This window comes from Bos indicus x Bos taurus, chromosome 10 (assembly GCF_003369695.1).
Source record: "Bos indicus x Bos taurus breed Angus x Brahman F1 hybrid chromosome 10, Bos_hybrid_MaternalHap_v2.0, whole genome shotgun sequence".
Taxonomy (NCBI): domain Eukaryota; kingdom Metazoa; phylum Chordata; class Mammalia; order Artiodactyla; family Bovidae; genus Bos; species Bos indicus x Bos taurus.
The window spans coordinates 67,569,747-67,576,599 of record NC_040085.1 but is presented as its reverse complement, the minus strand read 5'-3'; positions in this window follow the sequence as shown (position 1 = coordinate 67,576,599).

Genomic DNA, 6,853 nt, shown 5'->3' with positions numbered 1-6,853 from the left:
CATGTTGGAACTAATCTAATGTCAGTACTGGTACAGTTCAGTTCAATTACTTAGTCATGTCCGACTCTTTGCGACTCCATGAATCACAGTATGCCAGGCCTCCCTGTCCATCACCAACTCTCGGAATTTACCCAAATTCATGTCCATCGAGTCGGTGATGCCATCCAGCCATCTCATCCTCTGTCATCCCCTTCTCCTCCTGCTCCCAATCCCTCCCAGCGCCAGGGTCTTTTCCAATGAGTCAACTCTTCGCATGAGGTGGCCAAAGTATTGGAGTTTCAGCTTCAGCATCAGTCCTTCCAATAAACACCCAAGACTGATATCCTTTAGGATGGACTGGTTGGATCTCTTTGCAGTCCAAGGGACTCTCAAGAGTCTTCTCCAATACCACAGTTCAAAAGCATCAATTCTTTGGTGCTCAGCTTTCTTCGCAGTCCAACTCTCACATCCATACACGACCACTGGAAAAACCATAGCCTTGACTAGACAGATCTTTGTTGGCAAAGTAATGTCTCTGCTTTTTAATATGCTATCTAGGTTGGTCATATTAGATAGCTGAATTTTGCAGATTATTTACCTTCCTTTCTAAATTAAAACAATATTAAGATTATACCCATGGCAATGTCCCCAGAATTTGCATCAGATGTTCTTTCTTGAATGGGAGAAAAAGAGAAGAAAGGGATGCAAAAGAAATTAATTACCCAGAAATGGTGGAAGTTCCTTGACAAGATGTTACACTCGTAAGCATGCATAAACTTCTGCCTTGGTAGAACTACAGAATTAGTAGTTCTAATTCTAGTAGTTCAAAAAATAAATTTCTTATACAATTTCACACTATATTTCCAATAAAATGCCTTCACTGAGTTACAATTTAATTTTATACCTTCAAGACTTTATTTAGAATCTACATGAAGGTTCTTTTGAACACTTGCATAATTTCATAAAATTGTAGTTGGAGATATTGCATTCCCATTATCTAAGAGCTATACAGTGACTCATCTTTGAGTCTAACATTTAGTCTAACATTATTTTATTTAGTCTAACATTATTTAGTCTAACATTATTTTATTTTATAATTTTTTTTACTTCATATTTTTAGAGAAAGGTATAATATAGCCCAATATGTTTCTATTTTTGTCAAAGCTGCTAAAAGCCTCCAAATTAGATTTATTTCCCAGCTGTAGCAGTTCATTTAGTTCAAGTGCCTGTTGATTTTCATTTCTCTTTTTAAAAGTTGGACATATACTTTCGTATTTACCATAACAAAATGAAAAAGGTACAAATAAATAGATTAGGCATTCACACTCATAAATTCTATTTGATTGCTTTTTAAAAAATTCTCATTAACCATGAGTCACATTGTTTTTATTTTGTCTTTGACAACATAAGCATTTTTTATAAGGCTGAAATATAATTTCATTGATATTATAAGTGAGGGTGGACACTTGCTCCTTGGAAGAAAAGCTATGAAAATCCTAGGCAGAGTATTAAAAAGCATAGACATAAATTTACTAACGAAGATCCATAGAGTTAAAGCTATGGTTTTTCTGGTAGTCATGTACAGATGTGAGAGTTGGAACATATAGAAGGCTGAGTGCTGAAGAGTTGATGCTTTTGAATTGTGGTCTTGAAGAAGACTCTTAAGAATCCCTTGGATTGCAAGGAGATCCAACCAGTCCATCCTAAAGGAAATCAACCCTGAATATTCCCTGGAAGGACTGATGCTGAAACTGAAGTTCCAGTACTTTGGCCACCTGATGTGAAGAGCCAACTTATTGAAAAAGACCCTGATGCTGGGGAAAGATTGAAGGCAGGAGGAGAAGGGGACAACAGAGGATGAGATAGTTGGATGGCATCACTGACTCAATGGACAGGAGTTTGAGCAAATGGTGAAGAACAGGGAAGCCTGGTGTGCTGCAGTCCATGGGGTCACAAAGAGTCAGAACATGACTGAGTTGACTGAACAACAGATGACCCCCCCATGGGGTCATATGGGGACAGGATTGAGCAACTTAACAACAACAAAAATAAGTGGGGATCATTATAAATAGCAAGTTTGTTTAAAAAAATATAAACACATGTTTTCTCTGATACAACAATTATGAGAGGTGATCATAAAATTAACTTACAATGCTTTGCCAAATTGCCTAATAGTCAGGGATAAATAATGATTGCTTGATTAATGTGCTAATTTTCAGGTCTTTATCAACATGGTCTTCCTGGCTATTGGCCTTGAAAGTAATAATGGGTATAGATTTGGCTTGATACTTCACTTTGGTAAATAAATACATTCTTTATTTAGCCATGTCTTGATGGAAAGAGGAATATATTTACATGAAGTAAGCAGCATATTACTCTGGGGAGAAATGAGTCTTGATTGAAAAAATGGAATTTTAGTTTTATGTGACAGCAGCTGTTCTGCAATTTGTGTAGCAATATCAACTAATTTTGATTCTTGTAATAAGTAGCTTACATTTTTCCTGACCTCTGGCTTTCAGCAAAAGTCATGCTTAGGTAGGACAATAGTTCTTAAGGATATTCCCTTTATGAATATTAAATGTAATAACTATAACTAAATATGTGTTTGACTTTGTGTCTTATATTAACGAATACACAGGCTGCCAAAACTTTTGTCAACGTTTATATCAGTGAGGATCAAATTTGGCCACCTAGATAATAATAATAATAGAAAACACAGACACACACAAATATAAAAAGAGCACCAACTGAAATAAGTTGAAGAGTAATTCTCTTAGCCTAAAAGAAGATCTGAGGTGGGCTACCTATGGTTCATGTACTGGCTCCACAACATCTCACTGTTCTCTCATCCTCATGATGTCACTTAACGGCCGATAATGGTTGCATGCACTCCGACCTTTGTGCCTACATTTCAGTCAGAAGAAAGGAGGAGCAAGAGAAAGGTCTGCCCCTCTCCATTTTAAGGAAATTTCCCAGAAATACCACATAACATCGTCACTTACACATATTAGTCAGAAGTTAGTTATATGATCACACCTCATTGCAACGACTATTCGAGCTTTGGTCAATGAAGTGGGCACGTTGCTATCCCAAATAAATGCAGGATTCTGCAACTAAGGAGGAGAGAGGGAATGGATATTGAGCCAGGCACTATTTTGTTCACCAGATGAAGAGTATCATGTAATGGTTAAGGGCATAGGTCTGGAATCAGCCTCCCTAGTTTCAGATTCTGGCTCCACCCACACTAGTTTTGTAATCTTAAGCAAGTAACCTAACCTTTCAGTGCCTCAGTTTGTCACATGAGTTGACAATAGAACCTAACCCATAGGGTTAGTGGAAAAGAATATAAATCACTTAATACAGTGCCTGACAGAGAAAATTATCAGTGATTGCTATTAATGTAATTTGAATTATTTATTTCTTTATGGCTGTGCGGGTCTTCGGTGCTGTTTTCTGCACTGTTGCGGGCTTTCTCTAATTGTGGCAAGTGGAGGCTACCCTCTAGCTGTGATCTGCGTGCTTCTCATTGCGGTAGCTTCTCTTGCTGTGGAGCATGGGCTCTAGGGCACTGGCTCAGTAGTTGTGGTGCATGGATTTAGTTGCTCTGCGGCATGTGGAATCTTCTCCAGCCAGGGCTTGAACCCATGTCCCCTGCATTGCAAAGTGGATTCTTAACCACCTTGAACACCAGGGAAGTCCCTATTAATGTGCTCTTTATGTGTATTATCTCATTGAGTCTTTAGAACTATGAAGTACAAATTCTTACCCTCATTTTACAGATGAAAATCTGAAAGACGCAAAAGTTAAATAATCTCTATATCGGGCTTCCCAGGTGGCTCAGTGGTAAAGAACCCACCAGCTAATGTAGAGATGTGGGTTGGATCCCTGGGTCGAGAAGATCCCCTGGAGAGTGAAATAGCAACCCACTGCAGTATTCTTGCCTAGGAAATCCCATGGACAGAGGAGCCTGGTGGGCTACAGGCCATGGGGTCACAAAGAGTCAGACACGACTTAGCGACTAAATAAAAACATACGTCATTCACTTAGCAAATGGCAGAAGCTAGACCAGAGCCCAAGTCCCTTGACTACAAACTTTAAATTTTTCTATCATGCAGATGGTTTTATTACCATATATTGTTAATATGATATCTTAGAGCTTTCCAGAAAGCAGGTCTCAAGACAAAATCTGGGCACCACTTGGTATCAAATGCAACCGATTCTTTAATCCCCCCAGGACTGTTGCATGAAAGTTCATATGAACTACTCCTTTTCCAAACAGCCAGTATTGGAGGAGGAAAAGAAAAATTTGTATTTGCCAGCTCCCGTCTCCCATTGATGAAAAATTTCCTCCATATGTAGGAGCAAGTGGGCCTCACAGTATCGCATTTCAGCAGCAATATGAAGGCCCCAGGGTGGAAGGTCAGATGCCTGTACTATGAATGTGAGGCAAGGTATTGTCAGGTTGTTCCCACCTGAGTGATTGAAGCCCACGCAGAATTGGTGCCACAGAAGTGGCTGGAGCAGAACCTGTATCTGTAGACTGTGGACACAGGTGAGGTCAAAAGGGTTCACAAGAAGAGGGGGAGTTCATAAGAAGTGTTCAACAAATTTGACAACCGATCCTCCCTTAATAAATCTTTTATAGCTCATAGCTTGCAGCTAGGTCAAACAGGATATTGTTTAGTTTGTGCTTACCCTTCCAGGTTTAATAGCAGTTAAGTATAAATAGCAATGAATGCACTGTTGACTAAGGCAGTATGTAGGTGGAGTTGGCAGGTAAAATAGAAGTTGCCCAGTTAAATGTGAACTTCAGACAAACAATGCGTTAGTTTGTTTCCAATATTTCATGGGCATCTAGTTAAACTTGACTTTCAGGTAAATAATGAATAACTTTTTGCCGCAAATATATCAACCCACTCCAGTACTCTTGTCTAGTAAATTCCATGGACAGAGGAGCCTGGCAGGCTACAGTCCATGGAGTCCCAAAGAGTCAGACATGCACTCACATATCACAAATATTGCATATGACATACTTATATTTAAAAAGTTGTTGTTTATCACACAATCAATCCTAACGTTAGCTCACATTTAGGTCACTTAAGATCACATAAGATCATTTAGGATCTTAACTAAGCACCCAGAACTGGCTCCACATGAAAGTAAGTAGATACATGTGATTGAAGAGGATAACAGACCTTTTCTAAAAATAATCTTAGTGTGTTTGAAACATAGGAACTGAAATCTCTGCAAATAATTTTTATGATATTTCATCTGCAGAGATTTTAATTGAAATGTAAATAAAGTAACACTAAAGGATTTCCCCATCTGCTATTATACCTACTGCCAAGTCAGAATGGCTTAGTTATCATCCTGTAGCTATATAACCTGAAACATGTGAACTTAGATGCTATTAGGGGACGTGGGACTAGAGAATTGTGCATGGATTTTGTGTGGTTCCATTGTTTATTAGCTAGAACATTTCATGTGGCTCCATGCAAGAAAGCTGAGCAGTCATCTCTGTTGTCTTTCTCATCTAGGAGGAGAGGAGGATTGGACACAATGGGTGTCTGAACACAAATAATGATTTTCTCATGATAGAAGAAAGCCTTAAAAGTTAGATTTTGATTAGAGAGAAGATCAGTGAAAATGATGATTTCGTTTATCATGTGTGCATGCGTGCTCAGTCACACTCTTGTGTCCAGCTCTTTATAGCACTTTAGATTAGCCTGCCTATCTCCACTTGGCAGGATTTTTCAGGTAAGAATACTGGAGTAGGTTGTCATTTCCTCCTCCAGGGGATCTTCCTGACCCAGGGATTGAGCCTGCATCTCCTGCATTGCAGGCAGATTCTTTACCCACTGATTCATTGGGGAAGTTCCTCTTCTATCATCCTGCACCATAATTAGTAGTATTTTGTGAATTGCAAAATCCTAGAAGTTATGCAAATATAAACAGTCCCATTTTACAGATTGAAAATTTGAGACTGAAACATTGACTTGGCCAAAATAGCATAAAGACTGAGCGTTCATTTTGTAACTTGAGATTTCCTGCATTTTCTACATTAGGAGAGCTCCAATTTTTATTCAAGTGACAGAACATCTAATGGTTATGATATTCCTTGGGTAACATCTACTTAATTCATAAAACTATATTATATGTCAGCTTAAAAATCAAAATCATGAGCAAACATTTACATTTAAAAAAATTTAAAAACTGCTAAAATAAAAAATGAGCCATCTATAAGTTTTTCAAAGAATATTACTCTAGAAACTAATAAGCAATGTACAACAACATTTTGAGACTGATACAGGTATTACTGTCACTTTGCATGTGAGAAAATGGAATAGAGAAGTAATGGCCCACAAACAGCAACCCAACCCACTTTTCATGTAAACCCACCCCATTTTCCTTAGAAGAGGGAGTGTTATTACTGTAGCAGGGCTTATGGAAAAGGAAGTGCCTTATCCTCTTTTATTTCATGCTCCAACAAATCATGGAAATACATCTACCAACCACATACAGTTTTCTTCTGGAAAGGACTCTGAGTAATACTGTTTTCTTTGTCCTGTTATATTTCTTGTGATGCTTTATTAGCCCAGTGATTTTTTAAAAATTTATTAATTGAAGGATAATTGATTTACACTATTGTGTTGGTTTCTGCCATCCATACATCAACATGAATCAGTCATAGGTATACACATGTCCCCTTCCTGTTGAACCTTCCTGTTGAACCTCCCTCCCACCTCCCACCCCATCCCACCTCTCTAGGTTGTCACAGAGCATTAGTTTGACCTGTGATGTTTTAATGTGTCCTGTTGGTTATCAGCTTTTCCATGGTGGCTCTTTGATCCAGCTTAATGGGAGCCAGTGTCCT